General features: G+C 41.7%; 1 protein-coding gene across 2 annotated transcripts in view; it reads right to left on the minus strand.

The window, feature by feature from the left end:
• The window catches only part of WDR70 (WD repeat domain 70), a 295,765-nt gene that overhangs the window by 55,170 nt on the left and 222,074 nt on the right, over positions 1-18,521 (minus strand). The window lies entirely within an intron of this gene.

The raw sequence follows: 18,521 nt of genomic DNA on the forward strand, positions 1-18,521 counted from the left end.
AACCAGCACAGGCTAAGGGACTAGGGAGTCAGTTATCCCAGATCTACCAGGCTGGAAAATTCCACTGAATGGACAGGGACACTCCTAGTGACAACAGCATGTAGGTCTCTGCTAGGAGCCACAGATATAGGAATACAAGTGACCCCATCTCCTTTGCTCTTACCTCAACCCTAACGAGAACTGGTCACAAACCAGAGCTTCCAGCAATATCCCCGATGCCCTGTCAGTGAGCTTCCACCTAAAGGCTTCCAGTAATGAGGAGCACAGTACCTTACAAAAGCAGGCTGGATTTGTTTTTGTTTTTGTTTTTAATAATTTATAAATATTGAGTTAAATTTGTCTTCTCTCTTCCTCTGACAGTCTTAGAAATTGGTAGTAAACATGGCTATCATGCTCCTACGTCTCATGGGTACAAATAATTTGTTGATTCAACTTTTCTTTTTAACTGGGTGTCAACTGTATGGCAGACATAATGTTAAGCAGGGAAACACGAATGTGCAAAGATAAACATGGCTTCTTTCCTCAGAGAGCTGACAGACAGTCCCCTCAAAGAACACAGTTAAGCATACGAAGGGACAAGTGGTACAATGGGGATGTGAAGAGTCGTAAGTGAGCACTGAAGAGAGATGCCTAATCTAACCCTGAGAATGGGGGAGGGGGAGTGGAGGAAGAGGGGCAAAAACAAATCCTGTGACCCAGTGGATGAAAGTATGAGTTAGCAGATGAAGGAGCAGGATGCAGAGGCAAGAACGAGAGTACTGTGTTGTAGTAGGCAGAATTTTGACCCCCATGACCTCTTCCCTGCAGTGTCATGCCCATAAATATGTCACTCTACATGGCAAAAGGGACTCTGCAGGTATAACTAAAGTTACTAACTGGCTATCCCTAAAATAGGGAGATTATCCTGGATTATCTAGGTGGGGCTGAAGTAGTCACATGAGTCTTTGCAAGGAGAACTTCCTCTTGGCTGAGGACAGAACAGGAAGCCACACAGACATGACAGGAGAGTACGTCAGAGAGGCTGGAAGAATGAAAAGTGTTGGACATGTCACTGCTGACTCTAAAGATGTGTCAAGGAAATGGGTATCTGATTTCTGCCAATAACCAGTGTGTTTGAAAGAGGACTCTGAACCCCAGATGAGAGCCACATCCTTGGCCAATACTTTGATTTTAGCTTGGTGAGAGCCTAAGAAGAGAATCCCACCACACCATGACAGACATCTTACCTAGAGAAATTGTGAAATAACAAATTGGTGTTTTTTTAAGGCACTAAATTAGTGGTAATTTGTTAGGAAGCAACAGAAAGCTAACATGTGCATAAAGGTAAAAGAACTGGTTGGAGTCAAAGAACTAAAAGAAGCAAACCATGACTCGAGGGAAAGGTGAGGTGAAGGGCTGGTGTGAGCAGGGCCTCGATTACCAGGAGCCTTGTGGGCCATGTTCAGGACTTAGATTTTATCCTGAAGGCAAAAGAGAGCTGCTTAATGGAGTTTACTCAGAGGAGGACATGACTAGGTTTGCTTATTTTAAAAAGATCATTCTGGACACATGTGGAGATAGATTAGGAATATTTTGTTCCTCAGAAAAACAAAACTCTGCTACCAAACTCAATTAGGAAAATCTGCCAATTGGTCATATTTCATCAAGTCATCAACTACTAAACTCTAAATAAAACTTCTGAAAGAGACTGTAGGGGTAACAGTTCACCAAAAAGCCTGTGCTACCTTTGGCCTCTCAGTGAAATTAACTTAGGTTTTTTGTGGGGCTTTTTTTAATGCTTATTTATTTTTGAGAGAGAGTGAGAGCACAAAGGATAGGCAGAGAGAGAGAGAGAGAGGGAGACAGAGGATCTGGAACAGGCTCTGCGCTGACAGCAGAGAGCCCAATGTAGGGCTCAAACTCACGAACCGTGAGATCATGACCCGAGCTGGAATCGGAAGCTTAACTGACTGAGCCACCCAGGCGCCCCAACTTAGTTTTTGTGTATTTGTTTTAAATGTTTTGTTTATGTTTACTGACCCCTCATTTCAGGAGCAGTAAGGCAGTGGGGTACAGTAAAACGAGCAGTGGGCCAGGACCAGGAGATAGGAAATCTAGACTTAGTTCAGTCAAAAACTAGCAGTGCGACTAGGGACAAATTAGCCTCTCCAGATCACAAGTCAGTCTTCTGTTAAATAAATGGACTGCGCGAGACGATATCTAGGGTCTCTGATAGCTCTGTGATTCTTAAGAAAAAGACAAAAACTGGTATATATAAGTATATATAATATTTTCTAATTAAACTAACTGATCAATTATGTACTTTTTTATTATTAATAGGACAAAAGAGATTTTGAATGCCAATGTTTGACCATAGAAATACATATATACATAGACGTGTATATACACATATACCAGTAAAGTGGGATACAGAACCTTAAAAGGTACAGAATCCAAGGGAATCCTGTCATATAAGCTTCAGCATGAGCTCAGTGGCAGCAGGTTGCTCCCTGTGACAGTCTGACTCTCATCCTTGTTGCTCAGACAGGGGTGAGATGAAGCTGCGAACGTGCTGTTTCCTAAATTGGTCTTGCTTCTTTTTACTGCCCTGAGTGGGATTCTAATGTTTAAAGACATATAAGGCACCTGGTACCCAAGCAAGGAAAAAGTGCAATGTTTCAAAACAGATCCAGATTCTGCTGGATCTAACAGGTGACAGTATAACTACAGTACAAGGAACTGAATGGCAATAAGGTATTATGACTACAGACTTAATCTAGTAAGAAAGGATTTTACCCAATATTCATCTGCTACACTTTTATGCTTTTAGGTCTCCTCATTCAGGTACTCCTTGGTTTGTTGTTGTTGTTGTTGTTGTTGTTGTTGTTGTTTTGATTGTTTTTTAGACTTCATGCCCAGCGTGGAGCCCAACATGGGGCTTGAACTCATGACCCTGAGATCAACACCTGAACTGAGATAAAGGGTTGGACTGAGGCACCCAAGTGCCCCCATTTAGGTACTACTTTAAAAAGCCACTCTATTGGAGGTTGGGTGTTTTGAAACTTCTACAATTCATTGTTTATAATGCCAAACATGTGAGTATATGCCACAAAACAAGTCCCACCTTGTCTTTGTGACTTCCAGTATTTTCTATTGCCTTATTGATATACATCTCGGTACAACACTCTTTTAGAGTGACAAATTGCTGCATATTAATGACTAAGATTTCAAAGGAGAGACTGCACTCAAAATTTCTAAATCATTTCCTTTTTTAAAGGACCCAGTAAAGGGTCACCTGTGTGGCTCAGTCAGTTAAGTGTCTCACTCTTGGTTTTGGCTCAGGTTATGATCTCACAGTTCGTGAGTTTAAGCCCTGAGTCAGGCTCTGTGATGACAGCACGGAGCCTGCTTTGTATCCTCCTTATCCCTGTCTCTCTGTCCCTCCTCTGCTTGCTCTCTCTTTCTCTCTGAAAAAAATACACTTAAAAAAAACTTTTTTGAAAGAACCCAATAAAAGAAAGAGACAAAGTGTCCTCACTTGAGATGGACAGCTCACAGATTTTATGTCAAAAGAGCTCAATTATTAACTTCACTTTAACCAGTAAGAAAAGTTTCTTCTAATGAATCAAAATAGATAGCCAGAGGGGATCTTAAACTTTTGTAAAATATCAACACTTGGACAGTAACAATGACATACACCCTCACACTCTGGAAACAGAGTCAACCTGACTAAAAACACTTCTGGCATAATGTGGGAAATCTAAAACTGAGACTTCTCCTTTAACCTTCTCCTTTAACTGGTTTTATGATCATCCGAGGCAAAGAACATCGTTCTTTAGGGAAACGGAGATTATTAACTCCTTTATATAGGTTTCCTATCCTTGGGAGTGCCTTATGTTATGATTTGGAGAGTATCAAGTCTCACATGTGCATAATGCTGGAAAATGCAAGCAGAAATGCTAGAGTTTTAAAGGCCCTCTCCTGAGATATAGTACAAACTCCAGTTGGTAAAAATGTCCTTATATCCTCTCTTTGCAGCTGGTCAGGAGCCTCTGGCAGTACAAAACTCCATACATTATAAGCAACAACCATCCATTTCTGGGTGGCTCTAATTAGGAACACTTTTCTTAAACTGGGTCCAAGACTCCTTCCTAGAATTCCAACACCTACTTACGGGTCCTGGTCCTGTCATCTGTGGCTATGCTAATTCTAGTTTTTCTTCTCTAATGCAGTCTGCCAGAATCTCCAAGAAAAATATGACATCTTCCACAAAGTCTTAAATATAGCATTCTTGAAATCCTAAATGTAATCCAAACATTCTGTGGTGCTACCAATGGTCAGTGAGTGTACATCCGGGGGCTGCCGAGATCTGTCTCAATCAATGCAAGAGGAACAACAGCCCTCAAAATGATCAAAACACATTTTGTAATTAATAGAGACAGTGGAATTAACTATTTTAAATGAGAGGATTTAAGTGAATTGCTGGGCTGAAAATAGAGAAAATTCTAATGGAAAGAATATTGGTCCTACAGTCAAGCTGACTTCACCTAAATTTTCAATTTGATACATTTTAGTTTGACCCTGGCCAAACTGCTTAATCTTACTGTTTCTCAGTTTCTTAATTTTTAAAATTACACATCTTCCCACCCCTAACTTCTCCTCAACTCCCAAAGACACCTTGTTATATCTGACCTACTAATTCCTGCTTATGTGAATACCACACATACATTAAGTCTCTCATAGGTACCTCCTTTCATAAAGCTGCCGACATGCAACTATACTAACAAAACACAAACTCCAAGAGCAAGATGAAGCAAATCCTGGGCTCTCTAACAAGCGAGGCGTACTAGCATTTGCCCTCTCACATCTAGTTCTAGGACCCCCTCAATGGATATAAAATTCCTTTCTCACTGGGAATCTATTTTCAAGCTTAGTGATAACCAAGCAATTCTGTATTTTCAATCACATGCTAGAGTTATACTGGGATTAAAAATATGCCAGGATTTTTTAAATGGCAATATGAAAAGCCAAATAAATGTACGTCTAGATGGAACATAACTTGCTCCTGTTTCTCTGATTTTGGAGACCTGTAGTAAGGAGAATGGGGAGAATACATATGAAAGAATAAGAACTGTCACGTGAACATGCTTTGCCATTCCCTACTCCCATGAAGCCTTCATTCTAGTGAGGAAAAACAGACGATAACACCTCTCCAACTGATTCTATGACATTCAGGTTAATATACTGTATGAAAATATGGCATAATGATAAAAAGCACAGACTGTGCAGCCAGACTGACAAGTTCAAATCCAGGCTTCACCGCTCACCATCCATATGATCTTGGGCTAGCTAATCTCCCTATGTCATCTATTAAATGAGAATAACAATAGCACCCACTTTAGCTGTTGGGAGAATGTAATGAGTTAATGCAAGTGGCACACTCCTTTGCAATATAACTTTGCTACTCTTTTCATCAAAATGTGCCATTTACTTCCTAAAACCTGGGGTCTGGGTATGGACAAGTGACTTGTTTGGGCTTATAGGACACGTAGCCACAAAAATGTGCCTCTCACACCTCCCACTGCATAAACTGCCACTTTCCCTGCTTCTGTGACTTGGCCAGGCTTTGCAAGGGCTGCTCCCAGCCAATGACTGAGCACAAGGGATAAAGGACTCCTAATTAATCTGAGTGACATTTTCCTGACATTGTGCTATTAGTCTGAGACTCTTTTTTGCACAGCCCTCTTTTTTCTTTTCCTTTAATAGAACAGCTTTTTTGAGATACAATTCACATACCATGGAATTTGCCCACTTAAAGTATGCAGGTCAATGATTTTAGTATTTTCAGAGAGTTGGGCAACCACCACCATGATCAATTTTAGAACATTTCCATCACCCCCGAAAAGAAACCGCATACACATTAGCAATCATTCCCCATTTCCCCCCTAACCCCTCAGCCCCAAGCAACCACTAATCTAGTTTGTCTTTGTATATTTGCCTATCTGAACATTTCATATAAATTAAATTATACAATATGCTATCTTTTGTGCCTGGCTTCTTTCACTTAGCATCCTGTTCCTGAGGTTCATCCATGGTGTAGATATGTATCAGTATTTCATTTCTTTTTATTGCCAAATAAGATCCCATTGTATGAATGTACCACATTTTATTTATCCATTCATCATTGGATGGACATTTAATACTCCTTCTTTTCTTGTCTTTCATAGAGGTATGGCCTGTATCTTTCCAGATTTCTCAGGCTCCCTCCCTTTTTCCCCTTACAGGCCTTTCCCCAGTAAATCTCATATGTTTAATTCTGGTCTCGGTGTCTGTTTTGGAGAATCCAGACTAACACAAGTGGTGCCATGAGTGATCCAACAACACAGCGGCTAAGATAAGAACGTGGGACTGGCTCATTCATTGCCTGGTAGGTAAAGAGGACACTGTCCTAGGTGGACTATGAGGTGCAGATACACTTTAGCACCTGGTACTGGTTCAACTGCTACAGATTTCACTGGAGGTGACCTGGGAAAACTTCATGGGATAGGGGAATGTCCTTCTGGGTACAATGTTTTAGGCATTTAAAAAATATGGGAGGAGAAATGCCTACAAAGATGATAGTGTTGGCTGGCTACTGCTGGGTCATACTGATACCCTACAGAGGGATAATGAGAAACTGAGGGTCATTAACAGTTGAAGACTACATGGGAGAGTCAGAGGGCCAACTGTAGTACTTTTTGAAGAGGCCCTCATCTCCTGCAGTGGAAGAACAGACACAGCCGAGCAACAAACAAAAGAGATCTGGTGGTTAGATTTATAGAGCTCCAAAGACATTTAAATGCTCAGCCAAGGCAGGTCTGCTATTCTAGGGTCAGGGCTCTAGTTGGGAAAACCTGAGACCCTGAAATATAGGATAGGATATCTGGATGGAGGCCCAGAGAATGCTGGATCTGCAGATCGCCCTCCCCCCACCCGGCCACCCTGGGAATCCTCACAGTTTAGAGAGGTGGCCAACTCTTGCCCTAGTAAGAGCTAGAAATTCCTTTGTTTTGAAAGATGCTACAACTGCCTCTTCCCCACGAGGACCTGCTCCTACCTCCTCCTCTCCTGGCTGCTAGGCCAATAACTAGGGTTGAATCCCAGGATTACTCATCTGGGGAAGTGGCTGAGAGGAAGAAAGAGATTACACACCAAAAGAGATACAAGGATTAGCTAGCAGCTACTGGCGGGAGCCTTGACATGCCTTGAGTTTAAATTGTGAAAATGCTTAATCAAGGGAGCTTTGACATAAGGTTAGATAGGCAGGATACCTTGACTGGGGGGGAGGGGGTCAGATTTTTAGAAAAGGACCCCAGGGGATTGGGCAAACAAGCTGCTAGGATGCTGTGAGAGGCCTGGAAATGTGATGGCCAACGGTGAATGAAATCAAAACACCCTGATTGCCCTAGCAGAGGACAGAGAAAAGAATAAAAAGGCTTGGGGGAGTGTGCATGCTGGAATGCATATACTGTGTCAAGCTAGAAAACACAGATTATTATTTTTCATGGGAGGGCCCAGAAGAAATACCATTCACCAAGGCCATGCATAGGTGAGACAGCCAGCATCACCAAGAAGTTCAGGGGCAGCTCTCCTCTGCACCCCAAGGCTAATGTCATGGAGCTGGACCATTAACACCCACGGGATGATGAGGCCTGAAGTAATAATAGCCAGATCGCAGTACTTAATTACTAGAAATCAAAAGGCTGCAGTTACCATAACATAAAGTATAATGACTGGAATCAGAGAGGCAGCCAAGGGTGCTTGATGTGGAGGGAGCTGTGGAGAAGGTTGGCAGAATATGGCATTCCTAGGGGGCAGAAGAGATGGGCAGACAACAAAGGTACTGCTTAATCTCTACCATCAAAAAGAGACGAACAGAGGAGGCTGAAGGTGGTCACCCCAATAAAAAGTCATGATCCCTCGTTCTGTTCCCATAGCTGAGCCTATTTTCAGATCAGGAGCTTACTGACTACAGAGATAGCCAGATCCCCAAGGAAAAGGGCAGTGCTACTCAGTGGAGCAGTAATTCTCCCAGTCCTTCCACAAAGGGACTACTGACTGCAGACTTAATCTAGTGGTCGTCCCAACTGTAGCTGCTGTGCTGAATGACGGATCATAGCTAGAGCAGATCAATAAAGCCTTGAGATGATTCTGGCAAAAGGGATTCCCACTGGCCTGGTCAAAGCTTTCTTAGAACTGTGTTGCTATCTGAGAGGCTTTCTAGCCAACACTAATTCCCTCCTACCTTCCCTCTTTCCTCCATAGGAGATGGACCTGTATCACCATCTGGTAAGCTCTGGCCTCCTCTGACTCCTCACTCACTTGTTCCCATACAGGAGTTTTGGCAATAGAAAGATCTCTTACACATCTAATGCTGCCTTAGCATCTGCTTCTCAGAGAAGCCTAACAGGGGACACTAGCAAACAAGACACAAGAAGAGAATTGTAAAAGGTCCATATTTGGGGACTTGCTCTCTTACTGTTTCTGGAACGCAGCCACCTTGTGAAAAATCATGGGCTAGCTTCCTGGATGACCAGAGACATGCCCAGTCATCCCTGTAGCACCAACTGACATCTAGCCAATAGCCAGACATGTGGGTAAGGTCATCCTAGACCACCCAGGTGTTAGTTACCTGTAGATGCAATAGGGAACACAGGAGAAATCAGCCTAGCCACTTCAGACCAGAAGTATTGCCTAACTGACCTACAGCAGATGTTTGTAGTTTTAAGTTGCAAAGTTTTAGGGTAGTTTGTTAGGCAGCAAAAGTTAACTCATATAAAGGATGTGAACAGTGCCTGACAGATACTAAACATTTTATGTGTTGAGCAGTATTATAAGTCAGATGATACTACAGGAGCATAACTCTTTGAAGAAGGTTGATTCCTTTTCCCCTACCTCGGCATTCTACCAAATAATATCCATCATAAACTAGTCCTAAAATCCAATAATTAAAATTTATTCAGTGTGATCACATTTTGTACTTTACATAATCACTAAGTTCCTCTCTTGCCTTTCTGCATCTCCCTGTGAGAGCAAGAATTCTCTCTAGCAACGTCTCTTAATCCTTGCCCTGGTCGCTTGGGATCGCCACTGTCTCTAGGTGGTTGTAGTGTGGCTCCAGCCAGTTGCAACCATTGTTATATATATTCTTGGATACTGAATAAGACGGCTCCAGCAGACAATACCAGAGAGAAGAAAATGTTTAGAAATAGCTCATTCTTGGAGGGCATGGAAGGGAGGATTGCGTTTAAGCTGCTTTTCTTTATGTTACTAGATAAAAGCTCTTTCCCCACATTTCTGATCCTTTCTTTCAAGTAGGTCAGCTTCAGATTCTTTCTTTCCCAGGAACATCTGAACTCCAAGAACGCCAATGAGTCTCAGGGAACAGTATATGTTATACATCACATATTATGGTGCTTACAAGAGGAACAAACTTCATAAATACAGCAAATGAAACTCAGAACTTTTGAGTGTGTTTCAAGGAAATAATATATTTCATAGTAAGTTGACAGTTTTCCAAGTTTCCAGCTTTTTCGAAAGAGGTAATTATGCTCCAGCCAAGATGTTTTTCCCTTCCCTCAGTCCTTCCTTCTCTCTCCTTCCCTTCCTTCCTTTGTTTAAAAGAAATAATTTAAAGCCAAAAGACAATACTATCTGTCAAAGGTTTCTGAAAAGTCTATTCATCATGCCCCATAAAATAAAACTGTGATAATGAAACTTTTAGAACCCACATTTACAGTGTGAACCACATTTACCGAGGACCTATTATACACACAACAGTGAGATACATAAATGAAGAGACTACATGGAATGTTCCCAAAATGTTTTGCGAGTTGGAAAAGGGAGACACACACATAAGACCTCTTATTCTTTCATAAAACATTTTCTGCACCCACTATAAGCCAGGTTAGAAGGCACCAAAATGACTAGGAATTGGCCTCTGCCTTAATGGGGAAGCTTACAAGTGAGAAAGAGCCAGAGACCGAGACAGAATGAGCAAGCGTGAACATTTATGACCGGAGTTGAACTCTCCAGCAGGGTTCTCCATTCTTAGTCCAGGTTCACTGTTGCAACCACTGTGATTTCAGAAAACAGGTATGACTTAGCATTTATTTTCCAACTGTGTTTGGCAAAGAGATAGCCAGCCTTCATTCATAACTGGACAGTGTTGCAATGACATGCCTGTTGGATCATCTCAAGGCAGGTGACTGCAGTGTGGGACTACCTAGGGCTCTATCTGATGACCAGCTGGAAGCTGCGGCTGCAGGAGAAAGCTCAGCCACTGAGACGTGTGAGTCACAGGCTGCATATGACGCCACTGCTCTGGAATCTTCTGGCTCCCCATGTGCTTGCAACTTGAAATTCAAGGTGTTTACTTTAGTCTATAAAACAAACCCCTTATGGCTAAGGCACAAGTTACCTTCACATTAATCTCCCTTCTTATAAACCCTAGCTGAATCAGTTGGTATACCAGTTAGGTGCTCTAGATTTATGCTTCAGAAAGCTGGATGCAAAAAAATGTTAAAGCCCTACAGAAAACCCAAGCTTTTGGAATTTGAAGAAAGCATAAAATAAAACTGTGGACTTTGAGATTCCATTTATAATCCTGAGACATCTTATAGGATCATTTAAAGATGGGGATATTATCTGATTAGAACATTTAAATAGCTGGTATATTTTACTACCCCGACTTTAAGCAAAGTATCATTTTTACTGGGGAAAAAATGAGGTAATACAGAATCTCACATGATATTCTTTAGGTTTCTAAATGAAGATATCACCTAAATCATCAAGAATGATTTAAGAAAAAAAGTCCTTCCAGAAATTGCCAAACAGCAGGGTTTCCCAGAGGATGTTTTGTGTAACATCATCCTCTCCAGGGGTGAGGTGAGGGTGGGGGCCAAGGAAGCCTGGGAAAGTAGAGTTTATTTGCAAACTCTTGCCCTTGTCTTGCAAATTCACAATGCACATTAGTATATCAAAAGCCAGAATCTTTTAAATAGTCATCCTGGAATAATTCAACTTCTTTAACATTTCTGATGCTTATTTGACCAAGGAACTTTTCTTTTATTCAGATAGTACCTACTAACACAGATAGAACTAACATTCTCTGGACCTCAATCTGGGAAATACAGTACGTAGAGCAAGAGTTAGTAAACTTTTTCTGGAAAAGGCTACACAGTAAATATTTTAAGCTTTGAGGACTACAGTCTCTGTTGTAACTATTCATTTCTGCTGTTGTAGTGTAAAAGCAGCCATAGACAATAGATAAACAAATGGATGAGGCTGTGTTCCAATAAAACTTTATTTAGAAAAAGAGATGGCAGGCTGGATTTGATCCACAGTTTGCTGACTTCTGATCTAGAGAGAACAAAAATCTTAGGAAAAGGCAATCATTGTTACATAAACTAAAGGCTTCCTTGTGATTCGATAAAAATTTAACTTGTAATACTAACGGTGTAATACTAACGGCAATAGCAACAATAATGACAGGTACGTTTATTGAATATGCTGCTACTTGGGGCAGTAAAACATACATTTTCTAATTTCATCCTTAAAACAAGCCTCCTGAGATACACACATTCTGAGATGTATGTAATTACCTCATTTTACAAACAAGAAAACTGAGGCTTAGCGAGGTGACTTACTCAAAGACATATGACTAGTAAGCTGTCAAAGCAAAAATTCAAACCCTAATTCTTACTCTTCACTAAAACATCTCTTTTTATTTATATATTCATATATTCTTACATTTATGTATTTATATGAATATACATATATGTATGCTGCCCTGTTTTACAGGCTTCCTTTGGGTTTACGTAGATTATTACAGTAATGGTCCTAAATGAACTGCATGTCCTTGTATCCCCAGGAAAGGCAGTGTAAGGAGGGGGCGGGGAGGAGCAGATAACATGAAATAACTTTTCTCCTTCAAAATACATAACACATTTTTTTTAACACTATTTGGGATTTCTGGGAGGGTGGGGATTCTATTACAAATTCCATCTAAGGCAGAAGTCAGCAGTCTTTTATCCATAAAGGGTAGTAAAATTATAAATCAGTGATTTTTCACCCTTCTCCAGTCCTAGTCAATGGATTCTGATACATGATGATAATAATAGCTAACATTTCCTGGGCATTTATTGTGGGCTAGATACTATTCTAAGTGCATGCTATGTATTAACCCCTTGAATCTTCTAACGGCCTTATGAGCTAAATACCATTATTTATTATTCCCACTTTCCAGAAGGACATGGCAGAACAGAAAGGTAAGGTTAGTTGCCCAAGTCAAGTGGCCACTAAGTGGGAGCCAAGATTTGAACCCAAGCACCTGGCCCAGGGCCTATACTCTTATCCACCATTATGCACATGCACACGATCCCACAGCTCCTCTGACTTCAGCCTCCCTCTGCTCTGACCCCCTTTTGCAACTAATGTAGGCCTGGACTTTGAGCACCTTTGCTCTTTCCTTATGAGGCCAGTCCTCGCCCCAAACACCAAAGAAATTTGAAAGTGAAAAGTGGAGAAGTACAGCAAGACAGCGTAGGAGGGTAGGTGAGCACTACAATGGTTTCTGGAAACAAAACCATTATCCAAGACTAAACCCAATTCTAGATCACTAGTTAATTCAATCCATAAGCATAGTTCTTTACTCACAAAGATCACACCAAGAGTCCTTGAAGTAATTTAAAACTTGGTAAATAACACAAGTTACAACTGGCAATGAGGAAATCCTGCTAATTGCTGTGGATCTCCTTAGCTGCCCTTTGTATGATGTTACCTTTTCCCTCCATCTTTACTCTTAAGTACGGGGTAAGAGAGGTGAGGATCTTCAGCCGCTTTATCACATAAGAAACACAAATGTGAACACAAGTGCAGCTTTCCATTCAGCTCTTTAATTGAAGAGGAACTTGAAAGCCACTGTGCCAACACCGGAAGCACAGTGCTGTGGAATGACCTGCCTAGACAGGAGGGAAAGCCCAGCGGTCCCCCCTTTGAAGTCCAGCTGCCTGAGATTCACTGGCAGGCAACCTTCAAAGAGAGCCGATGCTTCCTTCCCTCGGCCTGGCCGCCAAGCTTCCCGGGCAGCTGGGCACATTTAGCCACTCTCTGCCCAGCTGTCTGTGAACTCTGGCAGCCAGTTCAAGTGAGGGATAGAGAGGTGGCAGAGAAGGGAGGGTGAGGAAGAGGGAGTGGCGGGGGGAGGAGGGTGGCGGGCCCAGTGGCGCCAGGGCAAAGAGGATGCTGGGTTTCCTTGGAACCGACCTTATCAGTGTCAGTCAAAAGCCCAAGCTTCCAGGAGAGCACAATCCAACTCCACCACAAAGCAACCAGAGAGATATCAAGCTCCTTCAAAAGTTGAGTGACTCTCAAATGTACTCTTCTAAAGATGGTCCACTTGCTGCAGAAAACAGTCCAATCTCTCCATAAGGATGTAGGGGACAAAGCTAGGATGCAGCATCAAAAATGCACAGTCCTTTACTAATTTTGATTTTCCAGCAGCATGAGTTTATGCTTCTTGGGGACTTTTGGGGTTGTTTGCTGAGTTTGTTGTGGCAACCCTTCTGTTCCCCTGGCAGCCAATAGCCAAAGCACTTCTCTGTTTCTGCGCCTGTGCAGCAGATGCTTAGAGAAGACTGGCTCATTTAACATAAACAATACCAATGTGTTGTTATATTTATCCTCTGGAACGATACGCTTGGAATAGAGAATAGTGAGTGTTATCAGCTGCAGGTGCAAAAAGGACGTAGAACAGTTCCATTAGTGACAACAGACTTTCAAAAGAGGTCCGACTAAGAACAAGATCTTAAATTTGGTAAAGTGGGAGGCTATGAAAGTGACTGAAGTAGAGAAGAATGGAAAGGAAGAACTGAGATGGAGTTCTCTGGCAGCTATGGTGACAGTAAGGGAGATTGGAAGACAGGAGAAAAATCATCATAAGATCATGAAACCTCTTCTCTAGTTTTGCACAGTCTGGTTAGGAAAAGAATGAACGGATGAGCTTGCACCATGCACCATGTTACAGGTACGAGGAAGAGACCTAGATATTCAGACAGACTATCATATTAAGTCACTAGCTACAAACACATCCTCCTCCCTGCTCTTTAGATCTCTTTAAAACTATACAACACAGGAGCCAGCATCAAGCACAGTGATATCAAAAACATACCATCCAAAACTTATTGTCCAGCTTTAAAAGTATAACACTGAGCCTACAGAAGATGTGCCAATTAAGACTTGCTGAAATTAATCCAACTGTTTATTCATTCATTCTACAAACACCTATGGAGTCCTTGCTGTGTGCAAGGCACTACACTAGGTGTTGCAGATGAGTCACAGATTAGTAAAATGGCTCCTTACTCTCAGGGAGATTTGTCTAGAAAGGGAAGCAAACCTAAAACAAATATTTGCGATTCACTGTGTAATAAATAACGACAGTATCCACAAATTGTATAGCGAACCCACAGAATACTAGTCAACTCTGCCATGGTAGCAAAAAAGGCTGGGAGTGGAGTGAGAAATTGGGCAAAACGTGGTGACAATGCTCGCCTGTGGTCTTTGAAGGAAAAGTAGAAGATCACTAGGAGTACAAGTGAAAGTTATTCCACTAGAGGACTCAGAATATAAAAGACTCAGAACTGTGAAATAGCACACTACTTTTGGAACTAGAGGTGGGAATCAAGAACAAAACTGTAGCACATAAGACTGGAGAGCTGGAGTCAAATTATTAGTGCCCTCAGATATCCTTCTACAGAGTTTGAATTTGTACCTTGTAGGCAATGTTGAGAAGGGTTTTAAGGAGAGAGGGGTAATATTGTATCTGTATTTTGAAAGATCACTCTGGGGGTGCCTGCGTGGCTCATTTGGTTACGCGTCCGACTTCGGCTCAGGGCATGATCTCATGGTTCATGAGTTCGGGTCTTGCATCAGGCTCTCTACTATCAGTGCAGAGCCTGTTTGGGATTCTCTCTCTCCCTCTCTCTCTGTCCCTCCCCTGATCACTCTCTCTCAAAAATAAATAAACATTAAAAAAAATTTTTTTAAAGCGGGGGAGGGGGGGAGAAAAATGATCACTCTGCAGCAGTGGCAAAGATAAACTGAAAAAGGAAAGACTGGGGGCAGGGAGATAAGTTAGGTGGTCCAGGTGAGGGCTTGAAGCTGGGGAATAGAGGAGTACAACTGAGAACAATTTCAGTTGTAGTTGGTGACTTCGGTGTAGGCAGTTTCAGTGAATCTGTGAGAGCAAATATAGCCTACTCTGGATAGATACCTGACTAAAGAGAAGGAAGAGCAGGAAAGGGCTTTTGTTAAACCAAATAAATAAAAAGCAGGAGCTTGAGCATACATTCTAGGAGCAGACAGGGATGAAAAGGATGAAAATACAGGAAAGGGAGAAACTGATGGAATGAGGTCTCAGAGGAGGCAGAAAGGACCCGAGATCAAGTGCACAGGTGGAAAGATTAGTGAGGAGCTGGAAGACAGACCTCTCCCATGGAGCTGCAAGGAAGGAGGCTGGGAGACAAGTAGGTATCAACCCAGAGACATTTGCACACATCAGGGGGAAAAGTCTGACAGAGGTCCAGCCCACTGTCCTTACTTTTCCAGATAGAGAAAGGGAGATAACTGAGTAGGGGGTGGGAATTACAAGGTGTACCAGAGAAGAGCTGGGTAAGTTTGAAAATACCCATCGGGGTGAAATAACAGAGACATCTAGATAATAAAAAGGAAGGGATTACTAAAGGCAAGGATGGCTCAGAAGAAAAGGTGTATCATGAATCTGGAATGATACCAATCTGCAAAACTGTGGGATTTATTATATTAGACTTGGAGCCAGAGCAAAGCAGCAAAGAAACCACACTACTGGGGCTGCGGCAGAGGAAACAGAAAATAAAGCACAGTTTAAATCTTGGTAAAATGTATACTGCAGAAGTCCAATGTCTTCTGCTTTTTCTCCAAGTATTGTGCCCCACAGTTAACTGGTTTAAAAATGCATTTTTTTAATGTTTTTACCTATTTTTGAGACAGAGAGAGACAGAGCATGAGCAGAGGAGGGGCAGAGAGAGAGGAAGACACAGAATCTGAAGCAGGCTCCAGGCTCTGAGCTGTCAGCACAGAGCCCGATGCAGGGCTCGAACTCACGCATCGTGAGATCATGACCTGAGCTGAAGTCGGACATTAACTGACTGAGCCACCCAAGTGCCCCTAAAAGTGCATTTTTGCCCCAAAGTCAAAGTTAAGGTCCATGTAATGTGACTTTTAACTTAGCTCAATTACAACAATAGAATGTTTTCTCTTCTATAAATGTAGACTTTGTTAGAAAAAAATGCCTTCACAATGAATAAAAATGATAGTATCAATATTTTTCTTACACTAAACATAGCATTATTTCAAAAAGCGAGAGTTCCAATTTCACTCACTTAAGAAATCAACCTGAAGCAAATATTCATTGGTTATTTTCTAGATCTGAGGCATTATGCCATGCCTGTAGGAAAAGATGCAAAAACACAATCCCCACCTTCATGAAGATTACACTCTAATTCACACTTCAAATGTTTTAATAACTTTTTTCCTTGTTATAAAACCTCTTAAATTTCCTTGTTCGTTATATTTGTTGATGATAGGGCTCTTTCAACTAAATCCACAAAAAAGGAAAACTAACCAAGCAGTTAACTGAAGTATCTTCATTAATTTTTTAATTTGAAAAAGAAGACAGAAGATAGAAGAAACAAATAGGAATTTACAACACTCTATAGGCCTTCAAGAAATCAGGGATTTCTGGCTGCTATTAATAAACTAAAAGATCTCACACACCTTATTTCTGCATTGTAACAATAGGCTGATGGGGGAGAAAGAGACTGCCTTAAGGTAACCTGACAAAAGAAACTGTTTTAATTTGAAGTAAAAAAAAAAAAAAAAAAAAAAGGTAACTCATTTATTAACAGGGTATCATTAAATAGAAGCACAGGGGTGCACTGAACTATGCAGGGAATTTACATTCAAGCAGTGAGAAAAGGCACATAAATCATCACAGCATGGTGACAGTATAGTATAATTCCTGGCACATAGTAGGCACTTAAACATTTGTTGAATGAATGAATAAACATAAGTAAAATGAGAGCATAAAACAGTAATTTATATTAATGTGGGGGCGGCAGGTAACAGAACCCGGAAGAGGGACCTTGAGGATTGGTTTACAGAAGTAAAAGAGCCTTGGGTGCCTGGGTGGCTCAGTCCGTTGAGCGTCCGACTTGGCTCAGGTCATGATCTCACAGTTTGTGGGTTCGAGCCCCCGTGTTGGGCTCTGTGCTGACAGCTCAAAGGATGGAGCCTCCTTCGGATTCTGTGTCTCCCTATCTCTCTCTGCCTCTCTGCCCCTCCCCCACTAATCCTCTGTCTGTCTGTCTGTCTCTCTCTCAAAAACAAATAAGCATTTAAAAAATTTATTAAAAAAATAAAAGAAGTAAAAGAGCCTTCCGGCTCATAGGGAGCAGGGTGTTTGAAGGCAAGATGGTGGAAAATAGCAAGATATACTCAGGGCACACATGGAAATGGTAGCTGATGATGCAAGAGCCACCAAGGCAGGTAGTGTCCTCCTTTGTGCAGACAAGCGCGTTTTGGGAATGAATACAAATCGGTCTTTATTAAGAATATCAAGTTGAGTTTAAAAAAGCAAAAGCAAAAACAACTCTTCTGGGTGTTTAGCATTTACCTTTATCCTGGAAAACATTTACTAATCTGTAAAACTGTGCTATCTCTACAGGCTCAGAATATTCTATTAAACTCTCTTTTTCACCTAAGTTCTAATGGAAAAATACTGAAGTTCTGCTATTTATCAATGTGTTAAGTTCTGAAAGCCTATCTATAAGTGCATTTGCTCCAAAAACCCTTCACACCATCCATAAGTGGCAGGCACAGGTATGGTGATAAACTTTGGCCCACTGCTTGGGCTGGATACTACTTTAATATAAAGCAAAAAAAAAAAACATCTACCACTGACAGAGGGTAGGAAACTCTCTTACCTTCTGGCCCCTGCCCCATCTAGGTAAAGGTAAGATGTCAATGAAAGATGTCAGAGAAAGATGAAAAAAGGACTATGTGCTCTCACCCAAGACCCTCTACAGAAACAAAGCAGAGTTTGGTTGCCATGAAGGCAAGAAGCAGGAAACCTGCCTGGGCTCTAGACCCACACTGTCTAACATGGTACCCATTTGCCTCACGTAGTTATTGAGATCATGAAACATGGCTTCTGTGATTAAGGAACTTCCTTTAAGTTTTATTTTAACATATTTAAATTTAAATAGCCACATATATTGGACAGTAGAGGTCCAAATGCTCTAATTAAGAAGCAAAGATTGGGGGCGCCTGGGTGGCTCAGTCGGCTGAGCGTCCAACTTCAGCTCAGGTCGTGATCTCGCGGTTCATGAGTTCGAGTCCCACCTTGGGCTCTGGGCTGCCAGCTCAGAGCCTGGAGGCTGCTTTGGATTCTGTGTCTCCTTCTCTGT

This window comes from Lynx canadensis, chromosome A1, assembly GCF_007474595.2.
Source record: "Lynx canadensis isolate LIC74 chromosome A1, mLynCan4.pri.v2, whole genome shotgun sequence".
Classification (NCBI taxonomy): Eukaryota; Metazoa; Chordata; class Mammalia; order Carnivora; family Felidae; genus Lynx; species Lynx canadensis.